This window comes from Salvia splendens, chromosome 13 (genome assembly GCF_004379255.2).
Source record: "Salvia splendens isolate huo1 chromosome 13, SspV2, whole genome shotgun sequence".
Taxonomy (NCBI): domain Eukaryota; kingdom Viridiplantae; phylum Streptophyta; class Magnoliopsida; order Lamiales; family Lamiaceae; genus Salvia; species Salvia splendens.
In genome coordinates this window covers 14883941-14891820 of record NC_056044.1, presented here as the reverse complement: position 1 = coordinate 14891820, position 7880 = coordinate 14883941, and positions in this window count along the sequence as shown.

The following is a 7880-nucleotide window of genomic DNA, read 5'->3' as shown; positions in this document are numbered from 1 at the left end:
ATTTTATGTTTCAGCTTGCTTATTATTTCTTTCTGCCTAGTAACTAGATCTGGTAGTTTTACGTTGATTTTTGTTGTTTAAGTGCTTGAATCTGCTTTGCTTAGTTAGATCAAGGTTTTCTTAGAGTGTTTACAAGTTTTAATCGGGTTAAGGTCCTCAAAAATGCGTGAGAATCGTTTCTGCTTGCTTCTGTCACCTTGTCCCGCTGACCAGTTTGCGTAGATCTCAGTTTTCTTAGCTTTCGTTCTCGATTTCAAGTTAATTATTGCATTTACGAATTTTCAAGCTTGATCATTCATCAATGGAGTTTTTTAGATCTTGTTGTTTAGCTTGGTGAAGAAGATAATGTCACAATCAAAGAATGGGACCACTTGTGTTGCTTTTGTTGCTTTTTGCTTTTGTACTTGCACTTTTTCAGCTTTTCTGCACACCCAGGAGGCAGTCTGCCAGCATGTCATTTGATTCTGTTTACCTTTTGTCTAGTCATTTTTAGTAAGTTTTGTCTAGTAGCTTCTCACATACACACTCGTACCCTAATTTATACACGCACTTTAATTTCTCTTAGCACGCAGCATTTAGAGCCCACCCTGACCTACTGGTCAGGAGGGGTATAGGTTCCATTTCATTTTCCGACTAGGTAAAACTCAACCCCAAAAAAGCGTGGTAGCTAACCAACCGCTCCCAGAATGTCATCGCAAGTGTATCTCGCCTACATCCATCTCTGTGGGATTCGACCCTTACTCCACTATACTAGCCAGTAGAAGTAGGTTGAGGTATTTTTTGTTGATAGGGTAGATAGACACAGACCCAACGACACAGCTAGGTCTAGGTACCCTCCTGGCCAGCTGACACACACACACAGGGTCATAGTCTCATCTTTTCCCTCCTATCAATGAACCTAACGAACCATCATGTTCAAGCTCAAGTAACACAATGACCATGCTTGCCATGAAGATGAAGAAGATTGAAACGAACAAAATTGTGGTTAATTCTTTAAAATCTTCTCTCTCTATAATGTTAAGTCCTTTTACTGCTGACAAAACTGATTTTGGTAAAGATTTACAATCAAGTCATGCACGGAGGAAAAGTAAGAGCAAAACTGAAAAATCCAGTTCAAGCTAAAAAAGTTGTCTGAAATATCTGAGGTACAATTTGTGTGAGTTCAATCTTATGTGTCCATTGTAAAATTATGTGTTTGCACAATCTTCCGTTGTAACACTTGATAAGCTCCGTAGAGCATGGGTGAGATATAAAGTTCCATATAGATTGCTTTCTTGTTTTTGCTAATTTTCTAGTTTAGTTTGTTTTTCCTCTGTAGAGCTGAAGTTTTCTTCCGTAGAGCTGAACCTAGTAGTAGTTTTTATTTTTTTAGTGTCTTTTGTTTTAATTTTTATTTTTATATTTAATTTGTAAATTTTCATTTTTTTCATTATTTTATTTAAACAAAATTCTATTTTTTTTATTTTTCGTTGTTCTAAAAAAATTGTATTTTGCATTTTTGTATATAAATTTTTTTTACTAGAGCAGGGCTAGCAGTCCGCCGAGTTAAACTCTGCGGCCCGCTGAAAGAATATTAGTGGGAACTGACCATCCTCAGCGGTCCGCCAAGCTGCAGTTAGCTACCACTGAGGCATGCCGGACGTGAGATTTTTACATAAATAGGGTACGTTTACTCCTTCGTTCTTTCATTCTTTTTCTTTGTAACCCTAACATCCACTTCCCCTCTCTTAAAATTTTATTTCTCGACTTTATTAACATACCTACATTACAAATTCACATCACTTAATCAAATTCTTTGGATTCTACCAAATTGTTCTTGTGCTCAACTGTTAACCAACGCAAGGTACGTTCTTTTTGTAATTTCTGAGCATTAATCTTGAGTTCTTTCATTGATTGACTTTGTTATTGGTATATGATTTGGTAGTTTGGATTGGAGTTTGGTGGGAAATGATATACTTGTGATAAAATGTTGGTGAATTTGCGAGTTGGATTTATTGGAATTATTATTGTTGGGTATGCTTGAACTAGCTTCTTTCTGTTGATGAAATTTGAATACCCCGTTGACTTGATTGTTGATACGCATAGTTCATGTTCATAGCATTGTGAGACTATTTTATCTTGCATGACTTGTGTACATTTAGAGCTTATATTGTTATGCATGATCATGGTCTATTGTTGAAAACTCTTGCAAATTATTGGGGGATAGAGATCATGATGGGGGTGATCAAGGTAGATCAGAACGGGTCACGTTTGTGCTTTTGTCCACCTAGTCCCTGTCAAGATAAATCAAAGGAGATATTCCCACCAAGGGAGAAGATTGCAGAGAATACTTAATTGATTGCTATGATTGATTCAATTATACAATGTACAAGAATAGAGCAATTACATTTATAGCATTACCATAGATAGAGAAGATCCTACTCTATATAATGTAAAGGTTGTACATCTTTTGATCATCAAGCAATATACGCATCTTCTACTCTCTAAACATCTAATACCTTTCTTTCGCCTAACATGAGCATCGCCTCTCTCGATTACCATCATTAAGATGGTATCAGAGTAGGTTGATCCGGAAGCGAGACTCAGAACAATCTCATCATAGTCTCGTATACCTTCCCCGACCTTTTTTTTTGTTTAGCCCTGCAAACCAGCAAAGAAAATGTCAGAATCCGAACCCAAAGCCTTCCAAATCACAAACCAACCCATAATTCTATCTGCAGAACAGTTTGCAGAACTTATGAGACTGAATATGTCTCAAGAGTCTCCAAAACAACCACCAAAAACCGATCCCCAGCCAGAATCACTGGGCGAGATACATGTACAAACCAAGCTCAATGGGGAAAACTATCCCCTATGGGCGAAACTGGTGCAGAGAGCCATCGGGGGGAAGGGCCTGATTTCTCACATCTCTGGAGTGTCGAGCCCCCCCCCCTCCGACTGACCCGAACTACGCCCGATGGATACAACGGGATCACTGCTGCTTCAGTTGGATCATCAACAGCATAGATCCCAGCCTCGTAAACGAGGTATCCCAATACGAGACGGCTCAAGATTTGTGGGAAAACTTGGCCATCACGTATGGAAGCGGCTCCGATCCATTCCAAATTTGCGGACCTGCATCGACAAGCATACGGGATGAAACAAGGAACCTTGTCATTAGAAAATTTATGGCAAAAGTTCCAAGACATATGGATATCTATTGACAGCAGAGATCCCAACCCGATGGACACCCCTTCATCAATCGACATGTATAATCAGATCACCCAACGCCACCGACTCTACCAGTTCCTATGGGCCCTCGACGACCGATATGATAAAATTAAACGGGAGATCCTAAACATGGATCCGACTCCAACAGCCAAGAAAGCTTACGGAATGGTCAGACGAGAGACAGTTAATGAAATGCTACTGAAATCAGATACAAAGGACCCTGGAATTGGCGTCGGCCTCGCCGCAGTGGACCGAAACCGACACTCAACCCAGAGCATTGGACACCCACCTCCACCGGCGAAACCCATCGACGACCGGACAATAGAGGCTCGGGTCCCCACTGGAGAGGACCCAACGACAGCTAGGGTTCCGGAGATGGAGGCGGCTAGGGTTCCGGAGATGGAGAGGGCTAGGGCTCGACGAAATTGGGCCTCACCCAATTTACATTCAACCAACTTCCCTAAATGCCAAATCAACCCCCCAACTTTTCCTAAATCCCGCTCTGAAACCCCAGATCCTCCTAAAATACAAACTGACCCCCGAGCCAAAATATACTCTCGCCAAACACCCCAGATTTTCCATAAATTACAACATGACCCCAAAATTCTGGAAATATCCACTTTAGAGCCCCAGAAAAACAGAAAATCCCAAATCAACCCCACCAGAACCAAAAAATTACAAAACACACCCCAAACTCCTGCAAATCTGGAAAACCTACCCTCCATACCGTGCAAAAATTCTTTCGATGCATTGGCCTGTTCCTCAATGTCCCAAACCGGCCCAAAAGATACCCATTGGATTTTTGATTGCGGAGCCACAGACACGATGTCATTCGATGCGTAAGATTTTTTGACTATCTCCAAATCCACCAAATCCTATGTCCAAACAGCCAGTGGGGACCTAGCCCGAGTACAAGGGGCCGGAACAATCAATATTTCTCCCACATTACGCTTATCCAACTGTCTTTTTGTTCCTTCGTTATCGCATAAGCTCCTGTCAATCAGTCATGTGACTAAGGAGCTACATTGCAAACTACTAATGCAGCCTCGTTTTTGCATGTTACAGGATATCAAGACGGGGACGATAGTTGGGCGTGGCACTAAACGCAACGGACTGTACTATGTGGATGAGATAGCCCAACAAGGTACCACATTGCTAACTCACGGATCGACGGACAGGCAGGCTTGGCTTTGGCATCGTCGGTTAGGACATCCATCCATAGGCTATCTTCGTATGTTGTTTCCTAAGTTAGTTACTTCCATGAATTCCTTTAATTGTGAGACTTGTCTGTTAGCCAAAAGCCACAGACACACTTTTAAGTTGAACAATACGAGAAAGAAACACCATTTTGCTTTAGTACATTCTGATGTTTGGGGCCCTGCTCCTTTCAATGGGGGACAAGGTTTTAGGTATTTTGTGCTATTTATTGATGATTATTCTCGCATGACTTGGATTTATTTTCTGAAAAATAAGTCTGACGTTTTTGAAAAATTCACTGAGTTCTATAAACTAATCCAAACCCAATATCACCGACAGATTAAAATCCTTAGGTCAGATAACGGGGGGGAATTCGTCAATACGAACATGCAAGAATTTTTCCGGGAAAAGGGATTAGTTCACCAAATATCTTGTGCCTACACCCCCGAACAAAATAGTGTCGCAGAAAGGAAAAACCGGTACATTCTTGAAATTACCTGAGCCCTTTTAATCGACTCCAAAATACCAAAATCCTTATGGCCTGAAGCTTTTGCTACCGCAGTTTATCTTATGAACCGTTTACCTACTGGAATCCTAAACTTCAAATCTCCCCTAGAAACGTTTTCAAAACACTTTGAGCTCCCATCATCCTTATCTTTGGAACCTAGGGTTTTCGGGTGTACTGTTTTCGTGCATATTCCTAAACACGAACGGACTAAATTTTCCCCTTGTGCTACGAAATGCGTCTTTCTGGGCTATGGAAAAACCAAAAGGGGTATAGGTGTTATGATCCAAAAACTCAACACATACACACCACCATGAACTGCGATTTTGTGGAAGGAGAGTACTTCTACAGCCAATCTAGTAGTCAGGGGGAGACACAAACTTCAGATGATCATCCGAACAGTGACCTACTAAGTTGGCTGCCTACACCTAATACTGTACCAAAGGAAACCCAGCCACAGCCAAGTCCTGTCTCAGATGTTGGATCAACAGAGGAAGTCGACGGTACCACCGGGCCGTCAAACCATGTAGTACAGGATGATGAACAAAGTGACATCGACCAAAGATCAACCCCGACCTTGAATCCTGAGGTAACTAGTTCTAATATTAATGGAAGTAGTTCTTCAGAGAACACTAACATTGATAGGGACAATGGAGTCGAGGGCGAAACCAGTACCGTTGACAGAGAACATCGTCACGAACTACCTCCCAGGAGTACAAGAGGAGTTCCACCCCGCAGATACTCCCCATAATGGAAAGGGAGAAGGGTCAGATATGCAGTTGCAAATGCAACACAGGGACAACTGTCCGAAATGGCCCGAGCATTTGAGGCCGCCCTGTATGACGAAGAAGAAATCCCTCAATCATTTGAAGAGGCATCAAAACATAGGCACTGGCAAGAAGCTATGAAGAAGGAGGTAGATGCCCTCATCAAGAATAAAACATGGGAAAAATGCGCACTGCCTGATGGGAAGAAGCCGGTTGGATGTAGATGGATTTTCACGATCAAAAGGAGAGTTGATGGTTCAATCGAGAGGTATAAGGCGAGACTTGTAGCGAAAGGGTACACGCAAGTGTATGGGATAGACTATGAAGAGACCTTCTCTCCAGTCGCAAAACTCAACACCGTCCGAACACTTTTGGCCGTTGCAGCCTGCAAAGACTGGCCCCTACACCAGTTCGACGTCACCAATGCCTTCCTCCATGGAGAATTAGAATAGAACAAGGAAGTCTATATGGAAGTACCACCGGGATGTGTAGCAGAATTTGGAGAAGGCCAAGTATGTCGTCTGAGGAAAACATTGTACGGGCTAAAACAGTCTCCAAGAGTGTGGTTCGGAAGGTTCTGTCAGGCAATGACCAGACAAGGTTTTATACAAAGCCAGTCAGACCATACATTGTTCACAAAGAAAAGAAGAGACAAAATCACTTGCCTAATTATCTATGTGGACGACATGATCATCACTGGAGATGACAGTGAAGAAATTCAAACCCTGCGAGAAAATCTATTCAAGGAATTCGAGATGAAGGACTTAGGAGCATTGAAGTACTTTCTTGGAATAGAAGTGTTGAGATCCAGACATGGAATATTCCTAAGGCAAAAGAAGTAAGTCCTTGATCTGTTGGCAGAAACAGGCCTATTGGAGTGCAAACCAGCAGAAACTCCCATGATCCCAAACCACGGCTTGAAGATGGAAGAAGGAACGACACTTGCAAACCGCGAGCGGTATCAGCGGCTAGTGGGAAAACTTATCTACTTATCCCACACTCGGCCAGACATTACTTATGCGGTGGGCATCGTGAGTCAGTTCATGCATCGACCACAAGTTGACCACATGGAAGCAGCCTTGAGGATTGTCCGTTATCTAAAAGGAACGGTGGGCTACGAAGTATTCCTAGCTAAGAGAGAAACGCTAGAAGTCGACGGATACACAGATGCAGATTGGGCAAGTAATCCCGTCGATAGAAAGTCCATAGGAGGATACTTCACGTTCGTTGGAGGCAACCTTGTCACGTGGAGAAGCAAGAAACAGAAGGTGGTCGCCCTATCTAGTGCTGAAGCCGAGTTTAGGGGAATCAAGAGTGGACTCATGGAAATCATGTGGTTAAGGAGGTTGTTAACTGAAATTGGCTATCCACCTACACGGACGAGCCGACTATTCTGCGACAACAAGGCAGCGATCAGCATTTCAGAAAACCCAGTGCAACATGACAGAACTAAACATGTAGAAGTCGACCGACATTTCATTAAAGAAAACCTTGAGGCAGGTACCATTGAGTTTCCGTTTGTACGTTCGGAACACCAATTAGCAGATATCTTAACTAAAGCAGTCCATCCGAAAGCCTTCAAGGAGATTTTGGGCAAGTTGAGTATCGGGGATACCGTTTCTCAACTTGAGGGGGAGTGTCAAGATAAATCAAATGAGATATTCCCACCAAGGGAGAAGATTGCAGAGAATACTTAATTGATTGCTATGATTGATTCAATTATACAATGTACAAGAATAGAGCAATTACATTTATAGCATTACCATAGATAGAGAAGATCCTACTCTATATAATGTAAAGGTTGTACATCTTTTGATCATCAAGCAATATAGGCATCTTCTACTCTCTAAACATCTAATACATTTCTTTCGCCTAACATGAGCATCGCCTCTCTCGATTACCATCGTTAAGAGTCCCGACGCGCCAAGACGTCAGCCATCTCTCGGGCCCTGTAGGCCGAGGCCTAACACGTTGTCGCCTTTCCCAGCGCCCTTGGTAGTCACTCGTCCCATTCCAGCTGAGTCCTCGGCCATTTGGGCTCTCTATGTTGGGTTAGTTGCCCCCTTGCCAATAGTCTCATTTTTTAAAATTGAAAGTTTCTCTCTCATATTTTTCTCACTTTTTCTTCCCTCTCGTACCTTACTTTTTCTCCATATCTCTCTTACTTTACCCACTTTTTTTTCTCTTCATCTCTCTTATTT